This window comes from Siniperca chuatsi, linkage group LG21, assembly GCF_020085105.1.
Source record: "Siniperca chuatsi isolate FFG_IHB_CAS linkage group LG21, ASM2008510v1, whole genome shotgun sequence".
NCBI classification, from domain to species: domain Eukaryota; kingdom Metazoa; phylum Chordata; class Actinopteri; order Centrarchiformes; family Sinipercidae; genus Siniperca; species Siniperca chuatsi.
The window spans coordinates 19,648,587-19,669,694 of record NC_058062.1 but is presented as its reverse complement, the minus strand read 5'-3'; the positions used below and the strand labels follow the sequence as shown (position 1 = coordinate 19,669,694).

The 21,108-nt window shown below is 40.0% G+C and overlaps 1 protein-coding gene across 6 annotated transcripts in view; it reads left to right on the top strand.

The window, feature by feature from the left end:
- The window catches only part of LOC122868404 (thyroid hormone receptor alpha), a 113,137-nt gene that overhangs the window by 39,954 nt on the left and 52,075 nt on the right, over window positions 1–21,108 (top strand). For 4 of the 6 annotated variants that reach the window (XM_044180319.1, XM_044180316.1, XM_044180315.1 and 1 more), the window contains one exon: window positions 3,572–4,750. The gene's annotated coding sequence lies outside the window, so the exon portion shown is untranslated. Of the gene's footprint in view, window positions 1–3,571; window positions 4,751–18,123; window positions 18,372–20,235; window positions 20,295–21,108 lie in introns of those variants that run through there. The other 2 variants (XM_044180317.1, XM_044180318.1) reach the window with 2 other exon arrangements.

Sequence of the window (21,108 nt, the reverse complement as noted above, 5' to 3'; positions counted from 1 at the left end):
GATACATATTTACAGAGTAAGTTATGCATATTTGCAAATCGCTCTGTATTTTTGTGGATATGACTTTGACATTACAAATGAAGTAAAATACATGTTTGTGGATAGTGAGATATTTGTGTATCATGGTACACATTTGTGGATTGTCTTCTGTGGGTTACAAATAATAAAGTCCAATAAAAACTTCCATATTAAACAGGCTTCACCAGTTTCTTAGGATCACATGCCCATTGTGTTGCCCTATCTGTGATCCAAATTTTACGGCCCAGCTACTTTAAAATTAAGAAAAATGCGCATATGCAAGTGGAGCTTCAAAGCAGGGAAACATTCTCAGTTATGTTCTCATATGATGCTCTTTTCTTTTTTTGTTTTTTGAAGCAAATGTGTTTCGTGTCCTAGTAAAAGCTGCCGAAAAAACATTATATTTAGCCTGGTGTGATTGGTGCAGAGTAACGTTGCACTGCTATGGAAGAAGAAGGTCTCTCCTCTCACACACACACACACACACACACACACTTGGCTGAGTACCCACTGTTGTTCCTGCAGAGTGTGTGTAGGCATGATGGTGGGTGTTTTCTAGGCTTTGAATCCCATCCACATCCATCCAAAACTGTAGGAGAAAAGAGTCATGGAAAAAAAATAGCCTTAGATTGAAAAACTGTGTGACCTCATCGCTACATGCTGCCAAATATTGAGTCAGAGCCTCAGCCAAGAGACTGTTCTCTCTCTCACACACACACACACACACACACACACACACACACACACACACACACACACACACACACACACACACACACACACACACACACACACACACACACACACACACGTGCATGCTGTTTCAGGTGAGTGTGCCAGTCTCTTAGTAGTAAAAAAACAAGTCTGCAGGTTCAGAGACAATGAAAACAACAGTGTGATAGTTCATTGATGCCTGGAGGATAACTTCCCTTTTTGGTTTCCTGCCTCGCCTCTGAGGTCAAAGGTCGGGGTCAGATACAGAACAACGACAGGCAGTCAGCCTACTCACTTTCCAACCAGCCCTAAAATCCCACACTATGAATCCAAAAATCTTCAGGATACAGTAGGAATGTGCAAACATGCTGAATATAAAAATGTTTGAGTAACATAAGTCTGCTTTTATTCAAGTGTAAAACTGGGTTGTTATTTTCTGGCTGTGATCAGAGAAATAAGGAAAACCAACAATGTGTTCGCTACGCTGTCTGTGGCACTCAGCCCCAAGCCCATTCATTCCTACTGAAGATATAAATCGTTAGAAAAATGTCACATCTATATAGTTTCACTTAAATTTCTTTATCTTTTTAATTTCTTTTTTTCATCCAATCTTTCTCTTTCCAACAGCCAAATGGTCGTTAATTTTGGCGACGAATGTTTTTTTTGTTTTTGTTTTTCACGTTCACAGCCAATTTGGCAGGCAACCAGCCATCACCTCAAGGTTTCTTTTGCATTCTGACACTGATACTGTATTTCCGCTTAACTGCTGTTAGCAGCCTGTACTGTACATCTGTCACTGTAGCTGGTGGGGGAGGGAAGTCTTCCCCCCCCCCTGCATATTGTACGAAATGGCTCTTCGCTCTCTAAACCTGCACTCTCTCCTTCCGTCTTCCTTCAGAAGATTAATCTTGACGTCTCTTTCATTTGGCGTTTCCAGCTGCCGGTTAATTAGCCCCTCTGCTGAGGTCCCATTTGTTTGCCTGGAAGGCTCCTGTGTGTTAGGAGGAAGAGACTAATAGTGTGGCGCCTTTTGTTATTGTTTTTGCCACAAGATAGAAGTGAAAGGTGAGGGCGCTCGTTATCTGAATAGTTTGATCGGCGGTCTCTATAATAGTGATGGGAGTTACGGCTCTTTGAAGGGAGCCGGATCTTATGGCTCCGTTCCTTTCCGAGAGCCGGCGCTATCGGCTCCCAAACGGCTCTTCATTTAGTACCACTTCTGCTGGTCACTGCCTCGGTTACTTTCTGCAATACATTGGAATATTCTATAATATTGGTGGTTTAAAAAGTGGGATATGTCAAGAATAACAATCCTAGGTGTATAACAAAAACACCCTACTAATGAAATAGTATGGTTAATAAATAATTACACAACTCTATACAGACACATACAGTATATTTACATTTCATTTCTATGATAAAATACGCGAGTTGTGTTAACAGGAGAGAGAAACAGAAAGAGGCGGGGGCTGGGCATGTGATGACCACAAAGAGACATAAATTACCACAGAGACACAAAACGACCACAGAGAGACGCAAGTTAGGGTGTCTTGCATGGGTGGCCTTTTCCAGGTCTGTGTCCAGGGTGGAGTAACCATTAGCAGCTTTTTATTGATGTTATTTCAAATTTGAATATTTAAAGTTTTTTATTTGGGATTCATTCATTACACTGAGCCACCAATATAACTTTAAATAATGTACAGTATATTATTGCCAAGAACCAGGGCTTTAAACGTGAGTCTTAACACATTTTTACTCATTTTATATTGCGTTCTTTGCATCACAAAGATTCCCAGAGACCCAACCCAAGAGCAGTTTACACAGATGGAGGAAGATTAACACAGAATGTGCGTGTGTGTGTGTGTCTGTACATTGTGTGCATTCAAATGTGGGTTGCCAACAATAGATTTTCCACCCCGTAGCTGCTTTGCATACAAGTACCGCAGCTTTTGTTATTGCAGATTAAACTCTCTGCATTTGTTTATTTGCTTCTATCACCACTACAGAGCCGTTGTGACGTGCGGAAACACACTGTTGCTTTATTGTTGCTCCTGTGCTTCAATCACCTTTTTTTGTGCAACATGTCTAGCATGTTTTTAACAACATGTACCTAACCCTATGCCCCAGGAGAAATCTTTCATCAGTATGCATGTAATTGCAACCACTGTTTAAGCATCGCAGCTTGACAGATGTTCTTAATTATGATGAGGGGCGGTTGTGGCTTGGAGTGTCGACGAAAAACTCCACTCATATCATATTTTTCTAAATTACCTGATGTTTCATCTTCTGGACGGTTTCTTGTGATTTTTATTCCAGGATAATGATTGCATATTGCCTCTGTCTGTGTCGCTGTTTGGTCACTGTTTTTATGTGCAGCTTTGATGACAAAGACGGAGACTATAAAGTTTTTCTGTTTAAAAAAAAAAAAAAAAAAAAAAAAAAACCAACAAAAACTTCCATCTGTCTATTTTCTGTTACTTATCCGGGTCCGGTTCACAGTGGTAGCAAATCCAGAAGGGCTAAGTCAAGGGCAACTGGACTTACTTTAAATTCTAGAAAATGTTTCGCTTCTCATCCAAAAGGAGTCCCAGGCATTAAACCTCTGTAGGGTCCTATTTTTCTTTAAAGAAATGTCCTTAAAATGCTTTGTTGATAAGTCTGGAGAGCTTGTTGAGTCTCGAAGTCACCAAACACAGCCCCAGTACTCGACTGTAACTAGAGATTCCGTCCATAAAAATCACAAATGGAATCGCTGACAAGGGACGTCCTTGGTGAAGTCCAGTAATAACGATGTGCTGCGGTCATATTCTAACCTGTCGTTGTGTTTTGTCTTCCATAGGTGGATCCCCTGAAGAAACCTACCGGTACATGTTAAGTGGCACGAGCCAAGCATCGACTTTTTCGGATGGACAGTGGGAAACCACCAGCATTCTTTTTTTCCAAAAGACATAAGACTGAAGAATACACTCAAGATTGATACAACACAGTTTTACCTCCCCCCGTCCTCTCCTCTTCTGCATTCTACCTCTTAGAGAAATAGAAAAGGAAAAACAGCAATTTATTATCTGTTATCAGTAACATTTCTCCATTTACCTCAGGGATTTTCTCCCACTGCCTACCTCCTCCACCGAATCAGCCAACCCAGTGACTGGAACACTGAGCAAAAACACACCCGTGACCTCTCACTGCTGTTACCGTGACAACCTGTATTGCCTCTCGAGTTTTCCTCACTGCAACCGTGACGACCAGCAATGACCATCGACCTCTTACCACCTGCCAGCTCAGACCTGCTCACTGCCTAAATCGTACCGATCCACACCTGTAGCCTGGACCTCGTGCTAGTTATTACTGAAAGCAAAAGCGTCATATTGCCAGAAAGGCAGCTACACACTCACAGTAGCCTCACCCTTCAATACAATATACCTGGCAGGCAACTATATACCTCAGCAGACACAGATTCTACAGGCACTCAGTCAACAGAAGGGAACTTTCCAGCAACAGCATTCACAAGCCTGGTGCTTCAATCTACCCAGTACACAACTCACTTCAGCATCTTCCATTTGCCTTAGAGTCAGGAGTATAGCAACAGTAGCCTGGGAGGCCTCCAGAGAAGCAAAGAGAGAGACTCAGGGGTACTGCCTGGCAGGGAACTTCCCTTCATTTGCTTCTCAGCAAAGTCACATCATCACATACTCCTGATCTAAGTGGTAGCATAAATCGGCAATTGCCCAAGAGGCCTTCGGAGGTCACAGAAGACACTCAGACGTTTCTCCTGCCTTGAGCTTCCTCTTCGCCCCCGTGAAGCCTCCAGAGAAGTGAAGCTACCCACGGAGCAGGAGAAGTTCTTTCTGACTCTGGAGGCAAGCCACAAAGAATTAAGAACTTCCTGGCAGAATCAACTCAGAGCATTATAAACCTTGGAAAGTAAGAAGAGTAAACACTGAGAAGATCTATATTGTGTGACAGCGAAGAGAAAAGGAGTGGGGAAAGCATTAAGAGTTCGGAGAAGAATGCAGCGGTGAGTTCCTTTTTCTTATTTTCAATGCTCTTTAATATAGCGGGATTTATTAAGGTCCACGTATTTTGTTTCATTCTTGCTCTCATCTCTTGCTATTGTATACCAGTGAATGAAAGAAAAATACTTTTAGTTTTCACATTTTTCATTTATTTTTTTATTTCTTGGTATCACTAACTGACATTTCAGTGGCATTTCCGGCTTATTAGAGGATCCAGAGTGGAGACAGACAGGAGATTAAGAGAGATGGAAAGAGCGCTTTGCAGCAAAGGTCATTCACTGAATTTGAACTCTCCTACAAAAACATACATCTTTGCAAAGAAACCTCATACAGAGGACACTTGGCTTGAAATGCAAGTCTCGGGGAAGTTTGTAGCTTGAAGCAACCTGGACTGATTATTAGGGGTGTCATGATTCTCCAAATTCACTATTCGATTTGACTTTCACGATTGGATTTTCGATGTGTGTAAAAACTGGCGAATCACCTGTTTACAATTCATCCACAAGGATACCTCTTCTATCTGCAGTCCTACCCTAACTTTAGGGTTTGGCGACATGTTAGAGTCCCCGCTCCCCACACGCCATTTTCAGCGAATGCAATCATGGAAGAGCTTGTTGCGAACAGGAATACAAAATCTATTTGGGATTATTTTGGTTTTAAACCGGGCACAACCGAAAAGCAGAAGAACCTACGTAAAGCAATTTGCTGTCTTTGCAAACACTGCCAGTTTGCGCAAGCATTTGCTAATACACTATCCTGCTGAGCATGCTACGCTAACACAGAGAGCAGCGGCCACCTCAACTGCCGCTGGAAAAGCCCCGCTTCGCCCGCCCAAAATCTTTGGTGCTTTTGCCAAAACCAGTAAATATGAGAAGGGCAGTCCGAGATGGGTGCAACGCACGTTGGCTGTGTCTAGATATCTTGTATAGGATGTGATGTCTTTTCACACTTTGGAAAGAGAGTCTTTCAAGGAGTTGCTCAAAGCTTTTGATAAGCAATATAAGCTTCCTGGGTGGAAATGTTTCGCCATACCAGATCTCTACAATAAAGTTGGTCAACTACCAACATGGTCCCCTATATGAGTGTCACAGCACGTTATGTCACTGAAAGTTGGGAACTGCAAGCGAAATGTCTAGAAACGACATATGTTCCCGATGACAACACAGCCGCGGTGCTAGCTGAAGAGCTGCGAGAGTGCGCTCAAGAATGGGGGATCACGGAGGAAAAGGTGTCTCGTGTCACCACAGACAATGGAGCCAACATTCTTAATGCCATCAGGAACCTCGATTGGCCATGGCTTAATTGTTTTGGACATAACCTTAATGTGACAGTGAATAATGCCATTAAGAAACAGACAGCAAACACCGGCCGAGCTTTTGGTGTGTGCCGCTCGATCAGTGGAGCAACGGGAACTCCGCAAGGCGCAAGAGGAACCTGACCTGCCACTACATTCCCTGATAACAGTAATTTAAATAAAATAAGAATATTTGTTCCACCTAATTGGTCTTATTTAAACAGGCTGCTAGACTCTGGGCAATAATGTTTTTATTGCGGAGCCGCAATGGCCAATATGCAACATGAAGTTGAGGATATGTGAGCAAAAAGTTCAGTCAGTAGTTTTTGGTTTCAATAGAGTACAAAACTAAATATATTTATTATATAGGGAAGTTGTGGTTAATGTGTCGGTGTGTGCTCTAACCACATTCAGTTGTTCATGTGAGACATGAAGTGGCAGGCTGCAGGCAAATTTCCCTCCTGGGATAGAGAGACGGACTGACTAACATGTATCTTTCTATCTATCTGTGTGTCTGTTTACCTAATGAGTCGAAGCATTTAATTGGAGCAGAAAAATATTGCTGGGTCATATTTGTTGGCTTGTTTTGTAGTATATGGTGCCATCTGTTAGTCATTATGGACTCTTACCCAGATTTGTTAGATAAATTAAAGTAGCTTAAAAACAGCAGTATTATATTCAGCCACATCTTCATTGTTACAGTGCCAGGATGAAAGATCACAGCATTAGCCTATCTAATCATTTTGTGTGTGTGAACGAAACATTCAATTGTGCAGCGGGTTTTCGAACAAGCCCCGGCCATTAAAAGGGTTTTTGCTGCAGACAAGAGCCGGCGTTCCATCCCCAGCTTGGCCTGGCATGATGTCAGTGTCCTTGAATGAGGGTTTGAGGCCGGTCGCAGGTTTTATGGAAATTTTGTCGGCGGAAAGTTACGTGACTGTATCCACCTTCATCCTGATGCTCCATTATCTGAGGGTCACTGCTCTTTAAGTAGAAACAGAAGTGTTCAGGTGGAAGATGAGGAGGGAGAGGAGGAATTTAAATTGGTATTGGTTCCTGATTGGTCAAATTGTGATACTGATATGCTTCTGTAGCAGTCAGTGGTGCTGTTGGGTTTTGAACGTCATTGATTTCACACATTTTCAGTTTGCCTACTGTAAACGTTGCGTGTATACTGTAACAGTTGTTGTGTGTAACACTGGCAACCTAATACAAAACGGCATATATTCGTAGTGTTTTGGATTACATAATGTGTTGAGTTGACTGCAGGTAGGGCTGTGCCATATCATATCGTTCACAATAATACCGGTATAGAGAGAGCGTCTCCTACTTATGCCGTTGGTTTGTAAAAGCTCGTAAGTGCACCTGTTGGTGCCGATGTCATTCGGTGCCACGTTGGTTTCTATAGGCGACGTCATTAACAACAAGCCTCCTCCACACGCAGCTCACCTGCTGCTGGGAAAACGGACTCGCGGGGGGGAAAAGGTCCAAAATGCAAGTTGTGTTTTTTGGGCGACTTTATGAAACATACTGCTGACGAAGAAAGTCAACACATACAGGAAGAAAGAGAAACAAAAAGAGGCGGGGCGGGGCAAGCCGGTGTGTGTGGGGAAAAGAGAACTGAAGGGAAAAGCAAGGTGAGCAGATTAAAGCAGTTTGTGAGTCAAGACTACAATAAGGTGAAGGATTCAATAAAATTAAAATGGTGAAAGAAGAAATAGTATACTAGAAATAGGGTAATGTAATATTTCAAATCTATATTTTCTATATATATATTAATATTTTTCAGGATTGTTGTCATATCGTCAAGAATATCATTATCGCAGAAAGACCCTGAAATATCGTGATATTATTTTAGGGCCATATTGCCCACCCTTAACTGCAGGTCATTATCAAATCAAAAAACACCAATGTTATTAACTTTAAAAGTAACACCGCAAGTTTAAACAAAAACGTAACTTTAGCTAGCGCTGCTGGGTGAGATGGTGCGACAGTATTCCTGCCATCAAAATTAAGCAACTCTCTGCTCTCAAATGTATGCCGTGCATTTTTAAATCCTGCCTTGAATCTGATGCTATCCACTTTTGAAGCAACTAACTATTTATGTGCATAAATTGATTCACTACTCTCAACACATTAGCCTCTGTCTGAATGAGAAGGCGGGTTCTTGCACCAACCACTTGTAAGCTAGACAACCGGTCTAGATCACACTAATTCACACTAACACTAATTCTCTCTCGCCAACCACAATTAAAAGTATTCTATGATCACTTGGCTCTGAGAAAAGAATATATAAAGAGCACGTTGAGCACTGGTGCGCATAGTTAAATTTCAGTCCCATTAAAATTAAGGAAGAGTATCAATAGAAGAAGTATTATTGATAAACATTACTGGAATCAATACCCACTACTGGTAAAACCCTAACAATACTCAGCAAGACACGTTAGGTATTGAAATGATTTCTAATGAATAAAATATACACTGGCATTGTTGTTTGAGAGCGAGGTTTGGGGTTTTCCCAATTGCTTCAGTGCAGTGAGTTTTGTTGGGGCCAGATTCCACGTTCAAGTTTCCTAGTTACTGCTTCGACACTTCCAAAATAACTGTAATACTGACTGTAATACCTGGAAGAGGTAATTTGATGGAGCACAGAACAATGAAATATAGCCATGATAGCAGCACTTTGTTGCATGCTAACATGCTAATCTAAAATGATAATTATAACAACGTTGTACCTTCTAACATTTAGTTTAAAGCACTATGATAATTCTGTATTTTTTGTGCGATTCAGCAGTAGATTTCAGTCAGATAGGGTTTATATAATTTTGTATAAATATTACATATGTGCTGACCCGGCTTGTTTCCCTATCTAGTTTTCTCAGTTGTTGTCGTATTAAACCCTCATAACTGCCTAAGGACTCCATGTTGCAACTATAATGGAATAATCATGTGAAAGAAACTGGGAATATTCTGCTCCCCATTTAGGGAATCCCTTTCCAATCTGATTGGATGAACCTGCATTATGCACCAAAACAAGACAGTTCCTCTTGCATAAAGAAACAATTGTCCCCAGCATGACAATGATGTCCAGCACTGCTGCTGCATGTTAACTCTGTTCTTTGAAACACACTGATATAATACAGGAACTTGGTAATGTGGCCACACACTGTTCCTTGTTTGACAAAGTGGGAAAACAAGGGAGAAGAAAAGTAGTGTAAAGGAAGAGGATAAAGAGTAATGGAGAGATTACAAAGAGAGACAGATTAGATGTGGGAGGTAGAGAGTGGGAGGGAGGACAGAAAGAAACAAAGATGGATGTAACTCCAGTAACAAAAATGTCCAAGACTCACCTCAGACACCTTGTGTCCTTTCTCTCCACCCCTCCCTCAGTCATTCAGAGGGAGTCACACATGTACTGCCCTCCATCATTGATAGTCTCCTCACATCATAGCGCCATACCTTGTTCCCGCCCTCTGCTTTGTGTTGCCATGGCAATACACACCCTTCCCCAGCTGCCTGTGGCTCAGATACACAGTGATGTATAGAACACACGTCGGCCAATCAGATCGTCGGCTTGTTTGTGTGCCGACATGCACACAAGCACTTGTGTTTCTGTGTGTTTGTGTGCGCAGGTACATGAAATTGAAGCATTGAATAAGTCATGATTGGGCTCTCTGAGACTATTGCTGCAATCATGCTGCGTGTGTGTGTGTGTGTGTGTGTGTGTGGACATGTAGGTGTGTGTTCAGGCCACTGAGTGCATGCTGGGTTCAGTGAGGGTTTTTCCACCTGAAAAATCACAGTGATATAAACCAGAGATCTGAAACTCATTTTCATATCTGTCCACCACTGGAGAGGATGAAAAACACTCTTGAATCAAATCTTTTTTTTAAATTTATGAAACATTAATACCCACCGAGTACTGAGTTGTAGTTTTATGTTTCAGTTTTAGTAGTTTGCTTTTTTAATGTTCAGTTTAGTACAGAATACAGGTATGTATGTCGTTACAAAAAAAAGTGCAACGATTCATCTTCCACAGCTCAGTGGAACGTCCTACCAGATGACATAAAAAGTTGCAGTTCTATCAGTAGCTATAAAGTCAAATTGAAAAATCTGCTAAAAGCTACTCAACTCTGTAACAATGAACTTTGCGTTTTATTCATTTTGTTTTGTAAACTAATATACTTGTTTTTAATTTGTCTAACATATACTTGTTGCTGACGTGTGTGTGTGTGTGTGAGATGTACTACTCTGTAACTTTGTATTATGGGCCTTGTCTTGTTTGTCTAGTATGTTTAGTGCTGTTCTATCATTGTGTGGATGTTTTTAAGTGTGACCTTCCAAAGGGACTGCAGATGAAAAGTAGCGTTAAGATAGGACGGTGTAGTCCCTCATTCGTCCAGGAGTGTTCTATCATAGAAAAGATTTCAGTCGTAGTCATCTGGACACTGTTTTCAGAATCAAGACGTTTCGGCTCCCATCCGGAAGTCATTCTCAATTGAGAACCTTGACCTTTTCTATGGTAGCGTTAAGATAGCTCTGGTACAATACGTCAAATGGTAACATTTATGTTTAATATTGTACATGGTCCATTTCCAAATGAAATAAATACATAATCATTTTTATCTTCACTACATTCATCTTGCAGTTACAGTAATATGACATTTAATGCATCGGTCATTAACCTGACTGATAATGGCATCAGACAAAACTGATCAACTAAGTGCACATTTTCACCGAGTCACAATGATTTGACTATCAAGAGTTTAGATGGGGGAAAAAACTTAAAGATATCTCTCAGAATTAAAAGTCAGGTACCGATGCAATTTGGAAACATTGTCACAGGTTTGTGGAGTGATCTCCCCTTATGTTGTTTTGATGGTATATTTTGATGATGGTAATATAAACCAAAAAACTTATCTTATCTTATTGGCTGTCTTTCCGAGTGTGAAATAAGAAAATCGATACCACTCTCATGTCTGTACATTATGTATTGAGCTGCAGCCGGGAGACAATTAGCTTAGCTTAGCATAAAGACTGGAAGCAGGTGGAAACAGCTAGCTTGGCTCTCTTTTAAAGTGGGAAGGCTGCCCACCAGCACCTCTAAACCTCACTAATTAACACATTGCATCTTGTTTATTTACATACAAACTTAGCTATCTTTTGGCTAACAACCGCAAGACACAGTGAGATCAGGAAGACTCGTCACCACAGTGAGGTTGCTAAGGTTGGTACCATCGTGCCTGTACAGAGTCCTCTACAAAATCCTGTGCTCACCGACTGGATTTGGCAACCTGTGCTCTATAATCCTGCACAAAAGTGCTAGGTCAAAGCATAAACTGTCAATGGTTTGTTCCAGCATATATATATACATACATATATATATATATATATATATACACCTAAAACAAAACTACAAATTGTTGTTTTATCAGATTTGTTCGATCTGTACAGAAATAGAAATGTAAAAACTGAAGCTTTAGAGGTGCTGGTGGGCAGATTTTGGACTTTGTATAGAGTATGCTAAGATATGATAATTGCCTCTATCTCCATACTTATAGGAATAGTTTGACATTTTGGGAAATATGCTTATTTGCTTTCTTACTGGGAGTTAGATTAGAAGACTTATACCACTCTCATGTCTGTATGGTAAATATAAAGCTACAGCCAGCAGCTGGGTAGCTTAGCTAAGAGTCCAGGAAGTTACTGCTACTGGCCAGGAAATATTCCGGCATATAATCATATAATTAGAGGGGATTCGTTAGAATTTTGTTACCTTTTGACAGAGCCAAGCTAGCTGTTTCCCTCTGTTCCCAGACCTCTATGCTAAACTAAGCTAACAGGCTGCTGGCTGTAGCTTCACATTTACTGCACAGTGATATCAATCTTCTCATCTAACTCTCGGCAGAACCGAAACAAGCGTATTTCCCAGTATATCAAAACTGTTCCTTTTAATGTACAGACATAAAATTTGTTTATCACTGCATTCCGTTTTATTCCCCATTCATTCCATTTCAGTGGTTAGTGAACAGGGTAGCAAGGCAATCCGTGCAATGTCAGCTTGACTGATCGGTCGCAGGTTATGGCCGATCAAGCTGAAAACCGGCCGACCTATCGGTGCATCTCTACTATGACTGGACAATCACTGCTTGGGTTAGGGGTTTAGTGAACAGTCAATTGTCCTGGTTCAGTAGGCCTACATGTGAGAACACTTTTTTTTCATGGACTTGGCTGTAGAAAAGGATGTTGTTACTTATCCATTTTACTCCCCCACATTTTCAGAATTGGTCTAAAAAACAAAAAACACAGTACAGTCATCCTGATCAATAATCAAATCACCACTCCTATAGCCCCTCTTTACATTACTTTTAGTCTGTACACACTCCACACACTCCAGCTCAGAGCATAGTTGCAGTTATCAGGTTTTTTTTCCTCCCTCTGCTGTAAATTATGACAAACAACATTTTTTAAATTTTTTTAAGAGCTGGGTAATCCATCACACTTAACACGAAGCCTTAATTTGGTTTCTATTTAGTCTGTGCAGAATTCTTTTCATATCAGAAATTTAAATCTCTTGGGAAATAATCCCAATAAAATGTCACATCTTGCAACTTGTTTTGAGTTTTTGCCTGAATGGCAGCTAATTTCCAATTAAGTGTAGCACTGTGAAGTTTAGGTTTGAAAGGCAAGTGCAAATGAATATCATTATTTAGCCATGTAAGAAATGTATTATCTCAGGATAAACCCCTTGAGATGTATCGCCTCATTTTCAAGGGGTCCCAAGCAAACAGAACAGTACAAGACACAATAATATACAACACGATGACAAAACAAACAACCAGCAAGCAATGAAACTAACTACAAACTAGTAGAGGACAAAAGGGATGCAGCATCATGCACATACCTGCTAGCAAAGATAAAGATTATTGTTGAGTGTATTTACTTAGTAGTGTATATACTTTTAGCGCTACTTATTAGAATTTTAATTGATAAGCTGTAATGTGATTTGTTTGTTGTTGTATACTTTGGGATCATTTTTCTTTGCTGAAAATATCCAACCAGATACACACATTGACTGGTAGTGAGGCCTTGAGACAGTGCACAGAGTTTTTAATGTCAGATGCCCTCCCCACATTACAGTAATACAACTTGTTTTAAAAAAAATAGCTAAGGGACCCTTTAAATAATCCCTGTGGGAAATGAGGTTACTGAAGCAGCAGGGACAGAGAGATACTGACTCAACAGAGCTGAACACCGATAATAATTTGAAATATACATACAGCGTATTGCAGAAAATGAAACAAAGCAGTGAAGATAAAGAGACAACATATGAAAAAGAAGCCTTGGTCTTGTTCTGTTGTTCTGACAGATTTATGAGCTAACAGATGTTCGCAGTTTACAATCTAGAAATCTGCAGTGCAAGACCATATATGTAGGGTGTGCAAATGGGATGTAGAAATAAGTAGAAGTGATTTACAATATTTGGAGACTGTATAAAATAATATGTAAATTTAGATCATAAATTTCCAGACACAATAATAACGAGAAGACCGTTACAGCCAAAAACGTAAGCAGATAGTATGAGCAACTTGTGCACATTGGCCTCATAGCTCAATGTTTTGTGTTTCATATATATATTTTATTGACATTAAATTGAACAATTATATTTCTCTTTACGGTGTCAGGACTAAAGATTGAGAACAGGTGGCCAAGTGATACAATTGCAGAAGCTATTACTTTTCTTTCCTTTCTTTCCCTGTTGAACTGGTTTGAAATTGACTTTGCCCTTGTCAGTGGTAGAAGAAGTACCAATACCACTGTACTCTATTACAAGTCCCCTATTCAAAACCCTGCATAAGTAAGAGTACAGAAGTATTATCTACGAAATTGACTTATATAATTATAATTCTTAAGATTTTCATAAAATCAGACCTTGTTTTTGATACTATATATGGTCAGCTTTTATTCAGCAATAGCTATTTAATGTATTTATATTCTGTAATTACGTCTTTATATAGTAGTTTTTACTGTTTGTGGCGGAGTCCGCCATTCCCGCGCTGGATTTGAATTGCCTATACACAAGGGATTTACAGGAAATGATGCAGCATGTAATCCAGTGTTAGTGTTTGTAATTTTATCTCACTGATGTCAGCCTCACTGTTTACTGTTCACTCTCCTACAGCCTTATCTACTTTATAAAGTTATGGAGTTTAGTCCAGTGGTTGTGCTAAAAAAAATTCTTTATTTTAGCTGTCAGATAAATGTAGTGCAGTAAAAAGTACAATATTCCCCTCTGAAATGTTGTGAAGTGAAAGTTGAAAATACCATAAAATAGAGCAAATGTACTTAGCTGTTTTACACCAGTGTCCCATGTGGAGAATCTTCGGTCTAAACGTGAGCGAGTAATGAGTCACAAGTTTCATGAGGTGCTTTACAGCTAATAAAAAAAACCCCTTCTATTTCTAATTGTTTTTGGTGAAATTAAGCATTCACAGAGAAGCAGCACGTAATATAATTGAACAGCTGGGAGAGTAATGCGTCTATGAAGGGGTGGTGGGGAAGGATTGTTGGGAAAGGGCCATGGACAGAGCTACACGGGCAGAATTGGTTTTATCAGATCTGTAGCACTGTATGTCTCCATTTCTTCATCAAGTCTGTGATGTGTTGTTGTCTTAGCTATTACAGTAGCAGAGGTTGGCAGAACTTCAGCTTTCAGCTATTTAAACAATTTTTAGAAAGTAACATTAACTTCACGTTCCTATTTATTTAAACTTTATTTAATTGGGTATTCTCGTTGAGATTGAGATCTCTTCTTCACGAGAGATCTGAGCACAAGAAACATTCATAATCACGCAGCCAGCTTACAAAAACAGCACAAAAAAAGACAAACAGTCTATATATACATACTGTATGGCTCTTGATAAGGGTATTTTAACGTTTGCGTACATTTTTCTAAATGTTTGCATGCTGTGTATGTTTTCATAGTTTTTCCCAGCTGCTTTGTTGCCACATCCTGCCTAATTTTCAGTGAAATTTGACATCAGTTTAATTAAATTAATTGTTACTTTTTTCCTTCCAAGAACCGGTAACGTTAGCTAACATTACTGACAGAGATATAATGTTAGCTACTGAATGCAAGATGCTTCCTATTAGTGCAGGACGTTGAATAAGAGTACATTATAGTTCATTTGTAATTTGTCTCTCACATAATTATTTATTTTTCTTATTTAAGATGAGTTTTTATTTAGTCTCGATTTTGTCTGGTGAAAAAACGTTGTCAGTGAATATTTTTTGTCATAGTTTTCCTTGACAAAATGAACACCGGTACAGAGCAGTTGTTTGACCATACGGTCATCTTTAAGAGCAGTTGACACCATATATTTTCAGTCTGAATGGTATTCTATTTATAGACTGGTGTGAGTTGAGGACAGGGATAGTGGGAAAACTTAAGCGTTGAAATAGCTGTGTGAGGAAGACAGAGAGGCTCAAATACATCGAGATACTGGCAGGTTAGGATTCAGGTTTACTCCGGCTTTATTTCTCATTTCCAATATCTACGTTTTCAGAATGACTTAAACTGATAATATCAAATATGAGATTGGATGGGTGAGGAACTGAGAGAGGAATTACAGGTCATATATAAGGAAAGGATCAAAAGAGGAAGGGGAGGTCAGAGAAAGGAAGGCTGGACTATTGAGTCCATCCAATAACAGAATAGTCAGGTTTTATCCCCACCACAAACGTCGTGTCCTCAGGGTCATAGCGCTGTTTATCCTCAGCAGCAGAGAAAATGTACCTTGGCAGGAAGACAAGAGCATGAAGATTTGTTTTATAACACCAGCACCAGGTTGTGCAAGTTGTAACATGATGTCTTCTCAGCTCCAGTAGCTGCAATTAGCCACAAACAAACAGGAACATTTCCAGGAACATTTCCGTCAAGTGATGAGGTTCCTTTAGATAGCTTGATTTAGAAATGGTATTTAGTTATTCAGTCTGCAAAACCAGAGGTCTTAGCAACATGTAAGATAGCGAATGTTATTGTTAATTGTTCCACTTGTTGTACTGTGTTAGCATTTGATTGCTAATGTTAGCTAGCTGCTTTGCGTGCTAATACAAGCTAGCATTAGGGGACAGCTGTACTTTACACCCAAATTTTATGTTAAAATAGAACACAATAATGACACTTTTAATAAAATTTACAGAAACATTGTTGGCCATCCTTTTCAATGTTGAGAACAAAACAGGAAATGCTAGTGCACAATCATAAACTTGCAGCTTTTAGTGTACAAACAGACATTTCGACGGCTTAATCGGTCTTCATCAGTCAACTCGACTTGATTCAAGACTGAATAAGCTGTCGAAACGTTTGTCTGTTCGAACACTAAGAGCTGTGAGTTTATCGATGTGCTCCAGCTCTTTAGTCCTGTGGCCCTGCCCGAGAAGCACCTTGATTCAGCTATTTATTGTTGGAAGGAGCACGGTGAACTCCTGCAGCAGATAAATTCTAGTTTTGGTGCATACATGCAAAATTACAATCCTGATTGCAATTAGATATTGGTTGATATTGGGTTACTATGTCCATGGGCAAGTTGTAACGTTAGCTAAAACTATAACAGCAAATTACATGGTAGAGTACATTTCCTGTCCAGCAGAAGAAGAAGTTCTGCCTCACTCTGAAAACATTTGTCCCTCGTCAGCGATTTCCATTTGGGACTGGCCACACCAATGTTTATCCTTGTTGTGTGCCGTCTCCTGTCCCGATTTTGTTTTGCTTCTACATGTTTCCGCTTCGTTGACGATGAGGATTCTTCTTCTGCTTGCGTTAAATAATAAGGATGATCCTCCATTTGTAAAAATGTGGGTTCTCGAACTTCTCACAAAAACAAAATGCTTAGCCAGCACCAGCGAACACGTTTTCCTCTACTTTCTTCTTCTTCATATTAAAGACAGGCCTACCTAGAAAGGCCAAAACCTTCATTAAGAGACTTAGAAACAAAGAAGCCGACACAGCCGTTAATTCACACCTAGATGTAATATTGAGATGAAATCTTGCTTAAAGCCAACACGAGATCTCAGTCGAATCCCAACACCGGACATTGGACGGGACGCACAACACGGCGCATGAAATCCTGAAGCACGGCTATGGTAAATGGACTGTACTTGTATAGCACCTTTCTAGTCTTTCATGATGATGAGCCGTGATGATTGAAATGGTGAACAGAATATTAATTTTGCATTAAGGTTTAGGTTTGTATTTTTACTTTAGTTGATTTCTGTCACTTATTTAAACTCCTAATTCATTCAGACGAAGGCATTAGGATTTTTAAGTCAAACAAGTGTTTGTTCCCGTGTGAAGAAAGGATGACTATACATGTACATGACTCATGCGACAGGTCTGGACCACTCATGAGTTTTGTTTGTACCTAAAAGAAAAGTCTAAATATGAGACAATTGGTGAACACAACAAGTTTGCCTGAATCACTCATACGTGCCACTTAAGAATGAATCAGTTTGTATAAGTGGTTCTTGCATGAGGCCCATTGACACCTGTATAATCAAAATGTTGATTCATTTTTCCCCAGAAACACACAGAGGAGGGCGAATAGTTCTTTGAGTTCCAAATACTGTCCGCCTGTCAATCTGCGTACAGCCCCAACAAGCTCCACCAATCACAGAGTTGGGGCAGCCACTATGTGGCCTGAGAGGCAAAACCCAGGGCAAAAACGAGGCTACCATGAGGCTTAATATTGCTGTGAACGTGCTGTAACAAGTGAAGGCAACATGAATGAACATCAGCATTTTAACTTAGAGCTTCTCTCGTCTGGGCTTTGGTGGATGGACACTGAAACAACACTGTTTAGAGAGATTTTAGTAAGTAAAGCAAACTGAAACTGTAAAAGTGCAGCAGGAAAAAATGAGCAATGCACTTGAATTAGTTATAATTCCATAGTCAGCCCTGTTTTTGTTTTTGCTTGGGCAACAACACTGGGTATCAGATTATGATTGTTCCTACATGTTTCCAGCAGCAGGGTCAGTTATGCAGCTGCAGCAGGGCCGCAGCTTCTGCTGAATGAATAACAACAACAGTGGACAGAGAGATGAGGGGGAGTGCAGTCACTCTAACACATCCACATAAACAGAGAGGAGAGGCGAAAGGAAGGTCAACCATGGCAGTCTTACATTCTTGGCAACCCTCACACTGGCATCATTAGAGAGGGAAAGAACAGGGAGCATGGAGGGGAGTGAAACAAAGGAGAGGTAGAGGATGAGAGACTGCAGGGAAATGGAGACAGAAGGGAGAGAAAGCTATAGAGCTTTGATTTCAGAAGGTCAGTCTTTGCTTTTATGTTGCCTCAGTGTGTGTGAGCTTGTTTGTATCATTAAGTTAAAGACTAATTGTGTCTTTATATGATAGTTTCTTTATTGTTATATGCAAATATGGCTGTTATTGCCTCCCCACATTCCTCCTTGTGTACGTTACAGCCTTGTACTTTGTCAAACGCTAGAACTCCTAATGAAAAAGTGAAACGTTCAGTGTGTTCAACACACAGGGCATCTGGACAGGCGTTTCATCTATGCCCTAGTAATGCCTCAGGCCACTGGATGTGCAGGAATAAATCTCCCTTTGCAACTACATTAGTCAAAATCACTTTCATTTCTGAATTAGACCTGCAGCTATGGATTATTTACAGTTTTCATGCTCTATCAAATGTTGATGTTTTTTATACAATCTATGAAGAATACAGTTTTCAGCATTTGAAAATGTGTAAAAATAAAACCTAAAATGGCACATTTTGGGTCACACGTGAAATTTGAATACACCATAATAATTTAATAAAAGTATTAAAGTAGAGCTGCTACTAACGGGAAAAAAAAAAAAAAAAGTCTATGACAGAGGTTTTCAAACTGTGAGGCACGCCTCCCCAGGGGGAAGTGGGAGAGATGAAGAGGGGACACGGAGGGAGAGACGTGAGGCAAAGACTATGGTGAAAGGGACAGGTGCATGCTGGTGTTCTAAAAAAAACAGCAGGAAGTTAGTTATTGCAGTCTGCTCCGTTGATTTGGCCATTTTACCAACATGGTCAGCAGAGAGGCATGGAGGCAATTAAGGTTCTTTAAAACCCTTAGCGCCCGATTTCCGCAGTTTGTGTCAAAAATCATACTCCTCCTCTGAGTCGTCTCTCAGACAAATCTGAACACACAGACATAAAACACATGTTTGTAGATTCACTGTGGCCTACACTTTCTGAGGATATCATTATCTCTGTCCATCACAAATAAACATCCATGAATGCGCTTAGAAATCATAGAGAAAAGACGCCCCTTCAGAACTTGCCTGTCAATCATCACGTTTTCTTCAGATAGTTGTCTGTACATCCACGGGTACATTGCAAACAGGAACTACTAATAGCTAATTCGGTGTATTAGCGATATATATTTGCCAAAATGTAAACAAATATAGGCTAAAACGATTTTAAGTTAGCCCACTGTACTTACAGCATGATTATCTTTGTCTGAGGGGGGACCCACGTTGTCAGACTTTAAAGACCGCTGGTCTATGAAATGTCAAAAAATAGTGACAATGATGAAAAATGACAATTGAATGTGCTCAGAGCCCAAAGTGGCATTTTTGTAAGAACAGTCCGAAATCAAAACATAATCAGTTTATGATGATATAAAACACAGACAAGCAGCAAATCCTCACATTTGAGAAGCTGCCACCTACCAGAGAATATCTGGCTAAGAAACTGAAACAATTCATTGATTATCAAAATTGATAAAGATACCTTTCTTGCCGTTCACTTCAAGATTTCTGACTATTTTAATAATTGATTAAAGTCATATCAAGAAAAAGTGCCAAACATTTGCTAGTGTTAGCTTCTCACATGCAGGATTTGCTCATTTTCTCAGTTTTATATCAATGTAAATTGAATAAGTTCCGGTTTTGGACTGTTTGGACACAAAAAGGCTTGACATTTTATACACTAAACGATCAATCGGCAGATTAATGGATAATGCAAATAATCGGTAATAGAGCCCAGTAAAAGCGCAACAGTGTTACACTCAGTTAGGTTTGCTATATGATGACGGGCTATCCCAGAACCTTGTGTTTAAAACAACTGAAGTCTCTCTATAAAGCTGCTGGAATAACTGCAACATCATGTTAAATAATTCTTTTTTTAATCTGTGTAGATGAGCAGATGGTTGAGGTTCACTGCATCTGGACGGCTCCAATTCGAATCAGGAACAGGGTCAGTGCCCTCTACAGCTTGTGTGTGTGTCCATCAACAGTTGTGTGTCCTGAGAGTGTTAAGTGTCAGCTTAAAGAGTAATTTAACACTAAATCCACTGACACACAGTGGCTGTGTCAGCGGCACACTTTCAGTTTTGGCCAGTAAAAAAAAAGACACTTTGGGTCGTGCGAGTGAAATGCAAGCAGGTACCAGCAGTTATTAGCCAAGCTTCCATCCAAATGTAAAGCAAATGTTAACTGAATTTCCAGAAAATCTGTTAAGAAAATACAATTTAACGCTACTGTTCCATCCACTACTGTTATTAGGAGTTGGTTCATCGAGATAAACAGCTGCTGGCGCTAATTCTCCAGTCGGGTGCCATTAAAACACTGCAGAAGAAGAGGGCACAACGAGATGACGTAGTTAAAAGTCAAACCTCAAAAGAACGAAAAGTACATGAAAATATTGTATTTATGTTTATTTCATGTATTAATTTGAAGAACGTTACAGTCTCCTCGTCGCTCCATACAGATTCAGATTTTTTTTTTTGTCGTCTTTTTCGACCAGTGACGTTTAAGTCACAGGCTTCGTGCACGTCATGATTTATTCGCTTCATCCGTTTCCTTTGCACGTTGTCGCATTTCGCTTTTATCGATACACAAACTTTTCAACCTCAAGTGTAAAAACAGTTTTGCGATATGTGATGGTCGTGGGGTACCGTGGGGGGCGGGTGGGATCGGCGGTGGTGTGTGTGTGTGTGTGTGTGTGTGTGTGTGTGTCAGTTTGAAAGCAATTTTTTAAATTGCGTGTTAAACAGCTAAAACAGGCTGTT